A 17,079-nucleotide genomic window follows, 5' to 3' on the forward strand; every position below is an offset into this window, starting at 1 on the left:
TTGGAACTATTTTACCTCATTCAACATACATACTTTTTGCTACAGTGAAGTATTTTAATTGGGGCATTAATAATGCAGACATTACATTAAAACAGGAACATGGAACTGTTCCAAGCGGGGGAACAAATTTGGTTGTAACAAATTACTGAAGTACATTTTTTTGTGCAAGAGGCTCACCAGATACTTTATCAAAGTAAAATATGTTCAAGGAAATATATTTATTTCTGAACGTGTAAACATATTTATTTGTTGTTTTATTGTAATTCATAACCATTAATCAGCATTTTCAAGTAATTTGTTTTCTTACGCTAGTCAAGCAGTTTCATATTCCAATCACTTTTGCTGCAGCTAAACAGTGACTTGTTTCTATGATTTAAATGATTTAATACCAGCTATAAACATTAGATGAGGACTTTGACAAGTGCCAAGTTAGATTGTGTTTATTGTTCCCTCTAGTAGGCCACACTTCTATAACATGCTTACTAGATTAATCCGCAGACCACCAATATTACACTGGACATCAGCAGTCTATTATTTATTAGACATGTTCAAATGAGTCAAAAAACAATTTGGATGAATTTTTGACCCATTCATTATCTGACATTAAATTCAGTTTCCTGCCAGTTCATGTTGTCCAAAAATCGGGGCCCATTTTCATTTCTGAGAATTAACTTTGTTGTCTGACGACCACATATATTCTCACTCTGTCATTTTCGTTTACTCTAATACTCTCTGAACGTCTCCCTACTTTCTCTACCAACCACTTCCGTGTCTTGCAGCTCTGCTGCCGTGTCAAGTAGGGGGACATTCAAAGAGTGTGAGAGAGCTTGAGTGAAGGAGCCCGCGGATTTCGAGTGAAAATGTGCAGTGTTTTTGCTTCATTTCGTCTATTTTGGGGGTGTCTGGCTTTGTTTTTGAAGAATCGTATGAATTGACAAAATCAGCAAATTTTGATACATTTGAAATTTACAATGCACATGTCAAATGCATATTTTATTTTCTCCTGTGATAAAAATGAAACTGACATCTGGGCACCATTCAGTGAGCCCCCAATGTATTTACTGAATCTAGGTGCCACCTATCCTTAACATCCTTTTCGTTTTTAATTTCCTTTTATTTGCCAACCTGCCCCCCAGTTATGCACATCTGCTCCATGGCTTGCTACTCTGCCCCCCAGATATGCTTTATACCCCTATATGCCACTCTGCCCCTGATATGCCTTATACCCCCTATATGCCACTCTGCCCCCCCAGTATGCCTTATTCCTCCCTATTTGCCAATTGTCCCCTCTGATATACCTTATACCCCCCTATATGCCCTCCGACTACAGATGCATCCCTAGACTTGTCCCCCGTGCTTCAGACTCCCTGGTGTCAATTGGGAGCAGCCGGTGGACGTCTGTGCGATGCACGTAGACAACCTCCGCTGCTACCCGGGACTTTTGCCGGGGCTTCAATGACCGAGCACTGGAAGGTCACATCACGTTGGCGCTCCATAATAGAAGCCCTTCCAGCGAAAGTGTCGGGTAGCAGCAGAGGTTGTCTGCGCGCATTGCACAGACGTCCACCGGCTGCTAGAGAGGAGGTCTCCTACAGCGCTGCAGGGGGATCCTCCTCTCTGGCAGCCAGTAAACGTTTGTGCGATGCGCGTATAAAACCTCTGCTGCTGGTGACATCCTCTCCTTGATTGGAGATTGGCGAAAGTTCCCCAGGAGGTTATGTTCGTGGAGATGTGGACAAGGAAAGAAGAGAGAAAAGTTAAGATTGAAGCAAGGAAAATGGAGAACAAGAAGATGTGAGACACAGAAGTGTTCGGCAGAGAAGGTAGCGATAGAAAGTGTGAACGGAATTGAGTGTGTGTGAGAGTAAATGTGGGCGTCGGACAACAAATTTCGTTCCCAAATTGAAAATGGCCTTCAATTTTCAAGTTCTGTGAGAATATCTGCCCATTCATCCAGTACAGCATTGGTGAGGCCAGGCACTGAAGTTGGACAAAAAGGACTGGCTCTCGATATCCATTAAAGGTTATCCCAAAGGTGTTCAATCGGGCTGAGGTCAGGGCTCTGTGCAGGCGAGTCACATTCTTCCACACCTCACAACTCATCCAACCATGTCTTTCTGGACTTTGCTTTGTGCATTGGGGAACAGTCATGCTGAAATAGAAAAGGGCCTTCCCCAAACTGTTCCCTCAAAGTTGGAAGCATTGCATTGTCCAAAGTGTCTTGGTATTTCCCCTTTAGCAGAAAAACAATAATAGGCCATACAGGGTCATAAAACTCAGGTTATTATTTCCATGTATTTTTTAAAATTCTAAGTTTAAAGGAAGGTAAAGCTGAAAGAAACTCTGCACGATTATTTAACATCCAGAAGAGTTAACATTTCACAGGTAGAAAAACTGTGTTAAGCGGACTCTTCATAAATGTTAATTATCATAGGTCAAATTTTAATTTACTTGATAAAGGCACTTTAGTTTAAGATATCTTTAGTTTGTATGGTAACTATTTACTGAGGCTTGTAGCTAATGATAAATGGGCATTAAATTAAACAAATGCCCTATTTGAGATGATTAGTAACTCATTAGCAATCTCTCTGATGAAGAAAATTAAACATAAAATTTCAAAGTATCCAAAGAACTATAACCAAAGAATTAACAATTATTTTGTTTTATAATGGATGGATTATTGCAGTCTAGAAATAATTACGCAAATGTGTTTCTCCTTAATTACACTTATTGTATAATGTACATCAAAATATAATGAAAATTAATATATATATAATTATATCATTGGGATAACCAGTAGTAGAATGCAGAGTTCAGGAAGCGAAGTCCAAATACCAAAGGGTCCAAGCACATCACTGAAAAGGAGAATAGTCATACAAATTAGGTCAGGTGAGGAAGGTAGCCATGTCATTATCTTTTCATCTTTAAGGCCTTCACTGGCTAGCCACGCACTGGAGTACTTTAATGCATGCGATGTAGCATTGTCATGGATAAAATCATGGACTTTTTGAAAGATGCAGACTTTTTCCTGTACCACTGTACAGAGTCTTCTAAAAAGTCGCAGTAGGTTTGGGAGTTGAGTTTGAGTCCATCTTCACCCCGAAAAGGTCCAACTAGCTCATCTTTGATAATACCAGCCCATACAGTACCCCTCCTCCACCTTGCTGTGAGTGGATCTCTATTCTCGTTACTGGTCCAGACATTGGCCCACCCATCTCTACCGTAAAGAGTCTCTCTCATCTTATCAGTTCCTAAAACCTTTAAAAAATCTTTTAAACGTCTTCAGATATTTCTTAGCCCAGTCTTGAGGTTTCATCCTATGTGTCTTGTTTAGTGGTGTACCATGGCCATATCTCTGAGCACTGAACACCTAGTACTTCAGCGCTGGAGGATAATGGGTTCCTGCAAGCTTCATGCTTGATTCTTCTCAAATATCTGGCAGTTACTTTGCGTATTTTATTCTCAGCACGTTTCTTGCAACCCCTGTTGACTATTTGCAACAAAACATTTGATGGTCGTATGATCACGCCCCAATATCTTAGCAATTTCAAGAGTGCTGCATCCCTCTGAAAGACTTTTTACAATTTTTGACCTTTCAGAGTCAGCTAAATCTATTTTTCTGCCCATTCTGCCTGAGAAAATGAAGCTGCCTAATAATTTTGCACACCTTGACATAGGGTGTTCATCTCATTAGGACACACCCTCCCTTGTTACACAAATATACATAACCTGATATGCTTAAATCCAAAACAAATGATGATACGGTCAAAATACTCACTTGCCTAATAACTGTGCACACAGTGTATACTATAAACCCACTATAAACCCTTTATAAAGGCCCTAAACTGAAATAGTACAATACACTGTAATGCTAATTTGCAAACTATGATGCCATGATTTAACAATGTTTGAAAATGTTAAAAAGTGATATGCCTGTAGGCATTAATAATAATAAAAAAAATCAGTGATGAAATAACATTTTGAACACCGCCTATCCAAGACAAGTCTGAACTGTTCAGACTAAAGATTTATTGTATCTACTCAAAAGGTCATGAAAAACATCCACAAACAAACATGACCATGGCACCCCAATAATGCCTGGATCCCTGGATTGTGAGGGCCATATTTGTTTACCAGACAGGAGGATCAAGGTCCCCTGCAGCGCTGTGGGGGATGTTGATCTTAAGTCTCACAGTCAGACCTCTATTTGAGGTCTGATATCATAATATATACATTACGTATTTAGGCCAATACTGAACAACTTATTATATGAGGTTTTTTACCTTTAAAAGGGCTTTTCTGCAACGGCTGCTTTTAAGCAACTTGCCTACCTTATGTATTAAATGACGGTTTATATTTTTATTTATAATCCCACATACTGAATTATTTAAGGCATGTTTCATCGAAGACTCTTCAATAAATATTTCTTTGGATACAAAAAGATTGCTTATTTTTATGATCCAACACACACAACTAGAATTACCGTATTTGCTCGATTATAAGACGAGGTTTTTTTCAGAGCAAATGCTCTGAAAAATACCCCTCGTCTTCTAATCGGGGTCATCTTCTAATCAGACCTCAAATAGAGGTCTGATTAGGAGACTAAGATCCAGATCCCCCGCACCGCTGCAGGGGACCTGGATCCTCCTGTCTCACCCGACCCCTCCCCCATCATACACACACTTACCGGTGCTTCCTGCTGTGTAGCCGGGGCAGCGGGTTGACGTCTACGCGATTCGCGTAGACAACGTCCGCTGCAGCCGGAAGGAGGTGTGGCTAGCAGCGGGGGTTGTCTGCGTCCGTCGCATTGACCTTCCCCGACTGTCAAACATCAGAGTTCCCCGCACCGGTGCGGGGAACTCTGATCTCTGACAGCCGGGGAAAGTATACGCGACGGACGCATACAAACCCCCGCTGCTAGCCACACCTCCTTCCGGCTGCAGCAGAAGGCGGCGTCAACCCGCTGCCCCGGCTGGAAGCACCGGTAAGAGAGGGGGGTGAGAGAGGGGGGGAGAGAGTGTGTGTGTGTGTGTGTTAGTTAAATGGGGTATAGGGTGTGTGTGTGTGTGTGTGTTAAATGGGGGCATAGGGCATTTCTGGAGTGGCGTTAAGGGGGCATTTAATAGAGCACTCTGCCTCCTGAAATGCCTTATACCTCCCTTAGGAAAAAAAGAAAAAGCCTGAATATAAGACGACCCCAAAGGAAAAAAGTTTTACCAGTAAATGTTAATTCATGTAAACTATTTTTTTTAATAAAAGCTATGATTGAGAAAAAGATTTTTTTTGTTTTTATTTCTTGTATTTTCCAACCTGTCCCCCAGTTACGCACATCTGCCCCCAGGCTTGCCACTCCAATATGGCACTCTGCCCCATAATATGCCTTTTAACCCCCTAAATGGCAGAGTGGCATATAGGGGTATAAGGCATTTCTGGAGGCAGAGTGCTCTATACAATGCCTTTTAACTCCCTTAATGCCACTCTGCCTCCTGAAATGCCTTATACCTCCCTATATGCCACTCTGCCCCATAATATGCATTTTAACCCCCTAAATGCCAGAATGGGATATAGGGGTATAAGGCATTTCTGGAGGCAGAGTGGCACATAGGGGGTCAAAAGGCATACCATGGGGCACAGTGGCATATAGAGGGTTAAAAGGCATATCATGGGCCACAGTGCCATATTGGAGTGGCAAGCCTGGGGGCAGATGTGCGTAACTGGGGGACAGGTTGGAAAATACAAGAAATAAAAACAAAAAAAATCTTTTTCTCAATCATAGCTTTTATTAAAAAAAATAGTTTACATGAATTAACATTTACTGGTAAAACTTTTTTCCTTTGGGGTCGTCTTATATTCAGGCTTTTTCTTTTTTTCCTAAGTTAATATTCAGATTTTGGGGGGTCGTCTTATAATCGAGCAAATACGGTACTAGCTGATGCCACACTATGCATTCACGGTATTGCATTAGTTTAACCACTATACTTTTAACATAAAAGTTACTTTATTGCTCAAATATGATTTATTTGATCCCAAGCCAAATTCATACATTGGGCTATGTATTTGACCAATAAAGTGACCACTCAGGCTCTTTAACACCTTCCATTGATTCACCCATAGTAAGTTGTTTCTAAGATGTGTACAACATAAATGGTAGTCCAGTTTAAAGACAGGGTTCCTGCCTAATCATTGGGCTATATTAATATATTAATAAATTCATAATAATATATTAAAAACCATCTTAGGAAGGTTTCTATGTATACTCAACTGAACACCACCATTTCCTCTTCCAGCTAAGCATAAATGTATTTTTTTAATGGACTGCAACAATCTATATGGTTATTTTCGCAATGCAGCAATCTATTTTGTTCTATTACATGTAAAATGTTACAAACTACGATTATTTTTCAAAATACATCTAATACATTTTTTGGGTATATACACCTTTATAAGTTATTCATTTTTCTCATAGCTTAGTGCCTGGGATGTTTCAACAATTGAGTTAGAAAAAGTACACACAATGCGTGTGCATCATATATCTCTATTTATAAGCCGAGAAGAAAAATGCATTACATGATGCGTTAATTAATACAGTGTCTGCTACTGCTCCCTTATCCCCAAGAAATACGGCAGAGCCTGTAAATAAAGACAAGCTATAGGACTATAAGGAATTGGTCTTGCATTCACACTGTCTTTTCAGCCAGTTCCTTTAGTCTTTCCACTAAAACTGTCAGGCTTAATTAAGAATTATAGTGAATAAGTATTTCAGCACTATAAATCTACATTTGGCAAAAGTAACTCGGGTGTTTCAGCAAACATTTCTTTTTAAAGAACCAATATCTCTCACTGAAGCTTAATTTGGGCTTTTGATATAAAACCAAGGTCTACAAGTGGTCATATAACTTTTCACACACCAAACAGCTCGTGTCGTGAAATAATTTTGATTATATATTCTGGTTTATTATGGTACTTAAGGTTGTCTTTGGTGGTTTTATGTTTTAAAAGTTACTTGGCTGCAATTTTATAAAAACTCCATTTAGCATCTTCAAACTGGAGTATACTTAATGCTTTTAAATATCAGAACTGAACATCTGTTTCTGCTTTACATCAAGAAAAACTTGCAGTGAACAAAAAAGGACAATCATTGCTGAATAAGTTGAATTGTCTAAATATATATTTTTGTTGAAAGTGATGCCTTATGATTAGCTGTAAATGACAATCATCAAAAAGATGATACACATACACATATATATATATATACACATATATATATATATATATATATATATATATATATATATATATATATATACACACACAACAGTATTGGGAAACCTGACCATTACACCAACAGAGACTTTTATGATACTGCATTCTAAATACATAGGCATTAATATGTAGTTGCTTCCCCTTTGCAGTTATAACAGCTTCCATCCTTCTAGGAAGGCTTTTCAAAAGATTTTAGAGCGTTTCTGTGGGAATTTTTGCTGGAACAAAATGAGGTCTTTCCAGGCATAAAATTACAAGCGTGGGTGGTAAAGCTAATCAGTAGGCTGAAGGCTTGCATCCAAGCCATCATGGATGCCCCAGAATACATGCTGGCCATCCTCTGTGAACCAAGGGTTAGGGGAAAGTTGGCTCTTAAAAATAATTTTAAAAGTCACAGAGACATGCTCGTCCGTAGGGTGCACGAGATGCAGGACAAAAGCCACATTTCCAATCCCTTGCACGCATGCAGAGCAGCTGCACTAGACCCATCGGAGCATTTGGCCATCAGCCCTTGATACTATGGTGAGTGCAAGTACCACCCCAAGCGCCCCAAAGTAAGAGTAGCGCCTCTGAAATGGCAAAAGCCTATCTTGAGGAACTGCCACTACCTTCTGGTACTGACCCCACTGAGACCAGAAACCTGTTTTCTGGCCAGGCCTCTCTTTAGTGGCCCAGCAGATGTTTTAATGTCTACCCTCCAGTGTTCAACGCAAAAGTATTTTCTTTGTAACATGCAACATACTCAGCCCACGGAGAACACAGCTATTCCCAGGACTGGTGGAGCAGATGTCTTTCTTGAAAGTTAATCTTTCCAAATTAGGCTACACATCACTCAATATTGAAACTAGTGAGATCTAGTGCTGCTGCCCTGTCCCCTTCCTTACTCTAAGGAATTATTTTTTTTTGTTAATTTTGTTAATTCAGTCTTGCTCCAGGGGGCTGCCTGTGACTGGCTATAATCTGCCAGTGCCTGCCTGCCCAGGCCCAGTGCCCTACCACTTTTTAAACTAATTTTAAACAAATAACTACTGCAAAAAACTTGCAGAGAAATTGTGATTGGGTGACTCAGGACAAGGTGCTGCAGCAACTAAATAAAGTTAATGTCAAGAAAGCTCACGGGCCTGATGGTATTCACCCACGAGTACTTAAGGAGCCAAGTCTGGAAATAAGTGAACCTCCGTTTTTAATCTTCTGGGATTCTTTTCTTTCAGGAGTTGTACCAGATGATTGGAGGAAGGCAGATGTGGTTCCTATATTCAAAAAGGGTTCAAACTCTGCCTGGAAATTATAGACCTGTGGGCTTAACTTCTGTGGCTGGGAAAGTATTTGAAGGGCTATTAAGGGATAATATTCAGCAATTGGGAAGAACAGTGTTATTAGCAAAAATCAGCATGGTTTTATGAAACACAGGTCCTGTCAAACTAATTTAATTGCATTCTATGAAGAAGTAAGTAGAAGTGTCGATCAGAGTGTTGCAGTGTAATCTACTTGGATTTTGCCAAGGCGTTTGACACGGTTCCACACAATAGGTTAGTATTCAAACTGAAATAAATTGGTCTAGATGCAAATTCTTGTTTTTGGGTAGAACATTGGCTTAGAGATAGAGAACAGAGAGTTGTCATAAACAGTAATTTTTCAAGCTGGACAAAAGTGGTAAGTAGTGTCCTTCAGGGTTCTGTTCTGGGACCAATTTTATTTAACATATTTATAAATGATCTTACAATAGGCATAAAAAAATCATGTTTCCATGTTTGCAGATGTAAAGTAATACAATGTGAGCAGGATATTATTTTGCTACAGGGGGATTTAGACTGGGGGACTGGGCACGCAAATGGCAGATGAAATTGGTAAGGAATTGGGGTAAGGAATGCACAAGCAATTTACATCCTAAATGGTAGTGAATTAGAGATAACAACAAATGAGAAGGATTTGGGAATTGTTATAGACAACAAACTAGGCAACAATGTGCAATGTCAGTCAGGCAGTAAGGTATTGTCATGTATAAAAAGGGGCATCAATTCGCAGGATAAAAATATAATTTTGCTTCTTTATAAATCAATGTGCAATTTTGGGCACCTATTCTAAAGAAGGATATTATAGCACTGGAAATGGTGCAGAGGCGAGCTACAAAATTAATAAAAGGAACACTTTACTTATGAAGAAAGGTTAACTACCGTATTTGCTCGATTATAAGATGAGGTTTTTTCCAGAGCAAATGCTCTACACCCCCCCCCAACTTACCGGTGCTTCTGACTCCCCGGTGCGTTGTCCGGGCAGCATGTAGAGCTCTACGCGATTCGCGTAGACAACTTCCGCTGCAGCCGGAAGGAGGTGCGGTTAGCAGCAGGGGTTGTCTGCGTCCATCGCGCAGACCTTCCCCAGCTGTCAGAGATCAGCCCCGGTGCGGGGAACTCTGATCTCTGACAGCCGGGGAAGGTCTGCACGTAGTTTACATGAATTAACATTTACTGGTAACATTTTTTTACTATAGGGTCATCTTATATTCAGGCTTTTTCTTTTTTTCATAAACTAATTCATTCAGATTTTGGGGGGGTCGTCTTATAATCGAGCAAATACGGTAATTTAAATCTGTTAAGTTTAGAAAAACGGCGCCTCAGAAGGGATATGATAGCGTTATATAAATATAATCAGGGCCAATAAAAAAAAACATTGTCTGGAAGGACTATGCAATAGGACATGTGGTCACGCATTCAGACTGGAAGAAAGGAGAGTCTAAGGCAAAGGAAAGGGTTTTTTACAGTAAGGACAATAAAGGTGTGGCATTCTCTGCTGAGGTAGTTTTATCAGAGTCTGTACAGACATTTAAACAGCAACTGGATGAATACTTGCAAAAAACATAATATTTAGGGATATATTTTTTAAATTATGGGGAAACAGCTTCTTGATCCAAGGAGAGATCTGACCGCCATTCTGGGGTCAAGAATGATTTCTTTCCCAAGTTTGTTGCAAAATTGGATCAACTACCTTTGGATCAACAGCAATTAACAGATATGGGAAAGCCTGAACTTGATGGACGCATGTCTTTTTTCAGCCTATATAACTATGTAACAAGGTGACACAGATGAGAAACTTCTTTGTGTAGGCTACCTGGAGCTCTTCCACTTCTGGGGGAGCATCTTTGTCAGGGCACATGGCTAACTGTGAATGGTGGCATGGGCAGGCACACATAGGAGCTGAGCTAACACAGAAAACCTTATGTGGGAAAGGACTGGCAGGAAAGTAGGCAGGGTCAAACACCACTGCCCTGTCTGGAGGAATAGGATACTGACCGGGAGACATGTGAAAGCAGGGTGCTTCACAGAGACTCTGGGTCACATCCAGAGAGCTTGCAGATATGATTATGTATGGGCAGCCTAGTCTTTTTTGCTAGAGAAACTTGCTAGTATTGGCCCTAATTTATGAATAATGATGCGAGAGAGGTGAAACCAAAACTCTACCCCACATTCCCACTTTAGCAAACCCCACAATATGCCCTAGGATATCAGCTCCTATGTTATTCTTTGAGCCTATGCATTAAAAAAAGCTTGTCATAAAAGCATAAAAGTTGGAGATAGCCCTCTGACTTTTAAACATGTTATAAGTTAGATGCCATTTAAAATGTATTACTAGTTTACATACCTAGCTTTTACTAAGCTGCATTTAGGAATTTCACATTTAAATGTAAAAATAATGCTTTTTAGCATGCGACAAAGCTAGTAGGGGATGGATTATAGAACAAAAACATATTGAGAAAAACAAACATTGGAAAATAGATTAGAGACTTTTAAGAGAATCAGGGAGATCTTGACATTTTCTCATTTATCATGAAATCTCCTAAGTATAAAAAGAAATATTTTTAATTAAACGGAGAGTGCTTAAGTCTAATCCTCCACTGGATACCAGTTGTGCAAACAGGAAATGAAAATAAAGTGATAAGACAAAATAAGACAATAAAAATCAATGAACAGGAGAAAACCAAAGAGCGTCATAGCACTCCTGGTTGCTTATGCTTCGCTAGAAAAGTTTCACTTGTTGGTAATCAGTATATGGGATAATAGAAGCATTGTTATGTGCTGAAATGTTACAGAACATTAATATAGAAGGAAAACACTGCAAAATCAAGGTCAAGCGTCTTTCTTCATTGAGGATAAAACTTCTCTATACATGATGTTCCTACCCTAATAAAACATTGGTTTTTTATTATGCAGGATGTTTAAATAGTCTTTTCTCTTTTTATTTAAATTTCTTCAGTTTCTTAACTATGTTGATAACAGACCTTTTTGTGAGTGGATTGTTATTGTTTTATTATTTTTTTATTGAGTGGAGAGTTATTGTTTTATTATTTTTAGTGCCTTTATTTTGATATAGTGCTTGATTCCTCAAAGATACCAAATAATATTTTTTCACTGCATGTACCTGAAATACTAGAAGGGTTTAGAGGGGTAGTCATGTATAAATATATATTCAAAGAAAAGAAACATAACCATTCCAATTTGCTTTAAATTAAATCAAGGACACTAAAAGAAATGCCACATGTAAAAAACGAAAATTCATATCTTTGCTTTAAACGTAGGCCAAGGTGAATCTATCCAAAAGCTATTGCCACTTCACCTACAAAAGAGTCCGACCTACTAATATGCTGTAAGCTTTCCACTTAATAAAGTGCACATACCCTTCAAAATGCTTATAATATAAAATCATATTGTTCTCTTTGCACATGTGCCTGTCTTATACTATTATCTTGCTGGAAAGAATAGATGGGCCAATTGGTTCTTATTTGCCATCACATTCTATGATTCCATGTTATTCCCCAAACAGCAAATTATGTGATCACCCCAGGGCTCGACAAATCCCAGGCGCCAGGTCGCCATGGCGACAGAGAATTTTGTCCTGGCGCCTAGGTTTTGTCAGCCTCTTACATCCAGAAAAAGATTGTGGATGTAAGAGGCTGAGTCACCACACGGGGGCGCTGCTTCTTCTGTCTGCCCAGGAGTATGGGCCCGCCCCCGAGCCTGAGATCACTCCCACGGAGTGATCCTGTAGGCTGAAAACGCGGTTGTTGGAAAACTAGCAATCGTGTTTTCAGCTGCCACAGGCAGCTTCAGGAAAGGGGGTTCAGTGTTGATTGGGTCCCCACACAAGTGTGGGGACCTAACACAACATCCCCCTGCTGCCTGATCGCTCCATGAGAGCGACAGGGCAGCTTTAACCCCTTCAATGCCGCGATCGCGGCATTTAGGGGTTAATTCCCGTTTTTCAGGGGGCTCTGCTGCTGGTGGTCTGCCTGGAAGCCCAGGCAGACCAGCAACAGCAAAAACGAGCCCCCACAAGCCCTTTGATGATTCCTGTAGGCATGGAAGCCTACAGCAGTCATCAGAGACTCCTCCTGCAATGGCTGGTCTATAGACCAGCAATTGTGTCCCAGCTGCCAGAGGCAGCTTCAGGGACAGGGTGAGAGGGTTCTTTGGTCTCCCCATGAGTGTGGAGACCAGCCCCAACACCCCCCCCCTGCTGCCTGATCGCTCCATGAGAGCGACAGTGCAGCGTTAACCCCTTCAGTGCCACAATTGTGTATGACACATTCGTGGCATTGCAGGGGTTAACTTTTGTTGACTAAATATCAGTCAATGCTGTGCTCCAATGGAACATCAGCATCAAAAGAGTTATAAAAAAAATTTTTAATTAAAAAAAAAAAAAAAAACAGCACTGACCTGAAAGTCCAGGGTGCTTCCAGGTCAAATGCTGTGAGTTTAGTAAGTGGGCTGATGATGATCAGATCACTCTTGACCAACTGTTAGTTTAAAAAAAAATCCTGGCTCCTAACTTTTTTACCTGGCGCCTAGATTCACAACAAATTTGTCAAGCCCTGGATTACCCTATGGTCATTATTTAAGTCGTTATCCACATTAACACTTTGTGCTGCCAAAACTGCCAGATATTGCGGAGAGGGGGGCCACAACACAGTAGCTCTGGAGTCTTCCAGGTGACATATATTAAAGCACTTACAAAGGGCAAGTAGAGTGGTCCTTTATGTGTTAAAGAAAAATGTATACCAAAGTTGACATTCCCTCATGTATACAGGTTGTAGTTTAATGCATGGTCCGTTAGCCCTCTGTTCAGACATTTAACAATTTCTACATTCTCAAACGTCAGTCTCACAAGCCTTTAGAAAGTCAGAAAATAGATGCATGGTTTAAATACATGTGTGTATATTACCGTATTTGCTCGATTATAAGACGACCCTGATTATAAGACGACCCCCCAAAATCTGAATATTAATTTATGAAAAAAAGAAAAAGCCTGAATATAAGAAGACCCTATCGGAAAAAAGTTCATGTAAACTATGTGAACAATTTTTTTAATAAAAGAGAGGCCACTCTGCCTCCAGAATTGCCTTATACCCCTATATGCCACTCTGGCATTTAGGGGGTTAAAAAGTATATTATGGGGCATAGTGGCATATAGGGAGGTATAAGGCATTTCAGGTGGCAGAGTGGCGTATAGAGGGTTAAAAGGCATTTCTGGAGGCAGAGTGACATTAAGGGGGTTAAAAGGCATTTCACAGAGCACTCTGCCTCCTTATACCCCCCATTTAACACTCCCTCCCTCCTCCAAACTTACCGGTGCTTCTGAGTCGCTGGCACTTAGTCCGGGCTGCGTGTAGAGCTCTACACGCTTGAGCGGAAGTTGTCTACGTGAATCGCGTAGAGCTCTACACGCTGCCCGGACTAAGCACCGGGGACTCAGAAGCACCGGTAAGTTGGGGGGGGGGCATAACACAGGAGGATCCAGGTCCCCTGCATCTCAGTCCCCGGGGCTTAGTCCGGGCAGCGTGTTGAGCTCTATGCGATTCCCGTAGACAACTTCCGTTTGAGCGGAAGTTGTCTACGTGAATCGCCTAGAGCTCTACACGCTGCCCGGAATAAGCACGGGGGACTCAGAAGCACCGGTAAGTTGGGGGAAGGCATAACACAGGAGCATCCAGGTCCCCTGCATCGCTGCGGGGGATCTGGATCTTAGTCTCATGGTCAGACCTATTCGAGGTCTGATTATAAGAGGACCCCGGTTATAAGACGAGGGGTGTTTTTCAGAGCATTTGCTCTAGAAAAAACCTCGTCTTATAATCGGGCAAATACGGTATATGCGAACATCTCCGGAAATGTTGAAGCCATTAAACAAAACAAAAAAAAAAATTATCTGGAAAAAAAAAAAGGAAATTTTCAGAAAAAGTGTAGTTACACTGGGAACATGAAATATAGTGTATTTAAAAATATCATGCTTAAAATAAAAACAGAGCTTATTCAGTAAATAAACTTAATTTGCTTTTTAAAACTATTTTTTTGGAACAACAAGGTCTGTATATGTAAAGAACAGGTAACCCCCCCCCTTTCCCTCAAATGTAACAAAATAAACATCAACACAAAAACACAAAAGATCTCCTCTAATCCTCCAACATGAATTGGACTGAGAGAGCGATCACACTCACCCAATCAGTTTTGCAAATAAAAAAGTTAAGTAACTGACATTGTTTGTGCCAGTTGGATGTGGACACATTGCATTGGGTGTATGGACCACCTCAATATTTATGCTTCATAGCAAGGTTAACATTGGAGCGATCCTTAAAAAAAAAAATACATTGAGAAAAAGAGACAAAGACACATATTTGTCATTTTTCTCAGGTTTGAACGGATTGAAACAAGCTTTTCTGTCCTTTCACAGGTCAGTTTAGCCAAACATAGACCAAATTCTTTCCAATGCAGCAGAAGATGGAGGAACCTGCAGTAAGCGGATGCAAGAGGTGTCAGAGGTTGTGTTGTGCAGAGACCTTGCCACCATGTTGCATCAGGGATATGTTTTGCAGAATCCCAGACTGCATTCCTGGACGAAATGCCTGAAGATGAAGACTTATCGACTGTAGAGAGTCGTGATCCTTGAAACTGTAATTAGCATTACTAGTATTATTATAGTATATTATATATATATATATATATATATATATATATATATATATATATATATATATTCTATAACACACTAGTTTAAAACATTCTTAAATTCTTTTCCAGATTTAAGATTAGAATCCATATTTTATTAAATAGATATTCAATTCATTACTTAATATCACTTAAAAAACTAAGATAAAATATATATTAAAGTTATATCAGTGAGAAAGCACTTGTTTCCATAATAAGAGGTAGGGAAATGTGAGCACACATTTTCATTAGATACTCCATATTTATGAAACTATAAAAAAAGCTTAATATATTCAGTTTGCCTGTTCAGTGTGCAGTGTGTCATGCAAAAACACAGCCTCTTCAAATGAAGTTGGGACACAATTCTTCAAGGACAGAATACTGAACGCTGAATACAATTAAAAGCCTCTGGACAAATCAACTATTCACAATTGTGTTTCAAACTCAAGGTAGGCTGAACAGTATTATACACTGTAAACACTCAAACATTAGGAATAATTGTAAATAGATGATTATCAGTGAGCTGAGTGCAGTGAACAAATGAAGTATTGACATTGAAATCAGCAATCTTATCTTCTAAGGTACTTAGAAATAGGCTGTATGAGAATTCAGCATCGGGGAGATGCAAAATTACACAGTGGTTGTTCTAGAGCTGTTGTTCTAATGTGCTAATAATGAGTGCGCCTTTGTTCCAAGATGTTTCAGATGACTAAATATGGCTACCTTGAGATAGCATAAAGAAGAACAAGTGGTTGCCAAAATACATTACATACATGACCATTACACCAACAGGGACTTTGATAACATTGAACTCTAGATATACAGGCATTAATATAAAGTTGGTGCCCTTTGGCAGCTATAACTGCTTTAACTCTTCTGGGAAGGCTTTCCACAAGATTTTCTGTGGGGAATTTTGCCCACTCATTAAGGAGAGCATTTGTAAAATGTTAGATGAGAAGGCCTGGCTCGCTATCTTCGTTCCAGTTCATCCCAAAGGTCTTTGATGGGGTTGAGGTTAGGGCACTGTATGGGCCAGTCAATTTCTTCCACACTAAATTCATCCAACCATGTCTTTGTGGACCTTGCTTTGTGCACTGTGGCACAATTATGCTGGAACAGAAAAGGGCCTTCCCAAAACTGTTCCCACGAAGTTGAAAGCACAGCATTGTCCAAATTGTCTTGGCATGCTGAATCATTAAGGATTGTTTTTCACTGGAAGGATGGGGCCTAGCCCAAACCCCGATTTAAATAATTATTTCAAAATACTTTTGTCCATACAGTGGTGGAAAAAGCACATGTTATGTTAGTTGGAATCTCCTAATAAATCACCTTCCAGACAATTTGTTCCCAAATTTGAGTCCTTGTTTTGGCATGGAACTCTGTGGTTGTCTGGAGCTGGTCTGCCAGGAATATAGAATATTCAATTCAAGTAATTTGCATATTAATTATACTCCCCTGGGATTTTTACATTCTACGTAATGTAAGGAAGACTTACTTTACTGAAGTGGTGGTGGATATGTGGAAAAGCCTCTAAGCAGAAGAAGCTTGAGGTCACAGAACCCCTAGGCTTCATACTTTTAATATAATAAAGTCTAACTAAATGTAACAAAGATTTACATGGTGGCAGATATGCGAAACAGTCTCCCAGCAGAAGTAGCTTGAGGTTCACAGAACCCCTGAGATATTTTTCCTAATGCTCATCCTTGCACCTCTCTATTATAAATTGGTGTTTTGGTTGAAATTTTTAAAGATATTATTAATACATTTAGTTTTGGAGTAATCCGAGGTGGGATTTTTCAGTATAGAAATCTCTGGCATTGCAATGGTTTACTATAGCCCTTTT

At 39.8% G+C, this 17,079-nt stretch overlaps 1 protein-coding gene across 1 annotated transcript in view; it reads right to left on the minus strand.

Annotated features, from left to right (window-relative positions):
• TPK1 (thiamin pyrophosphokinase 1) overlaps positions 1 to 17,079 on the minus strand; it is a 186,980-nt gene that overhangs the window by 143,578 nt on the left and 26,323 nt on the right. The gene's annotated exons all lie outside the window — the stretch shown is intronic.

This window comes from Spea bombifrons, chromosome 5, assembly GCF_027358695.1.
Source record: "Spea bombifrons isolate aSpeBom1 chromosome 5, aSpeBom1.2.pri, whole genome shotgun sequence".
Taxonomy (NCBI): Eukaryota; Metazoa; Chordata; class Amphibia; order Anura; family Pelobatidae; genus Spea; species Spea bombifrons.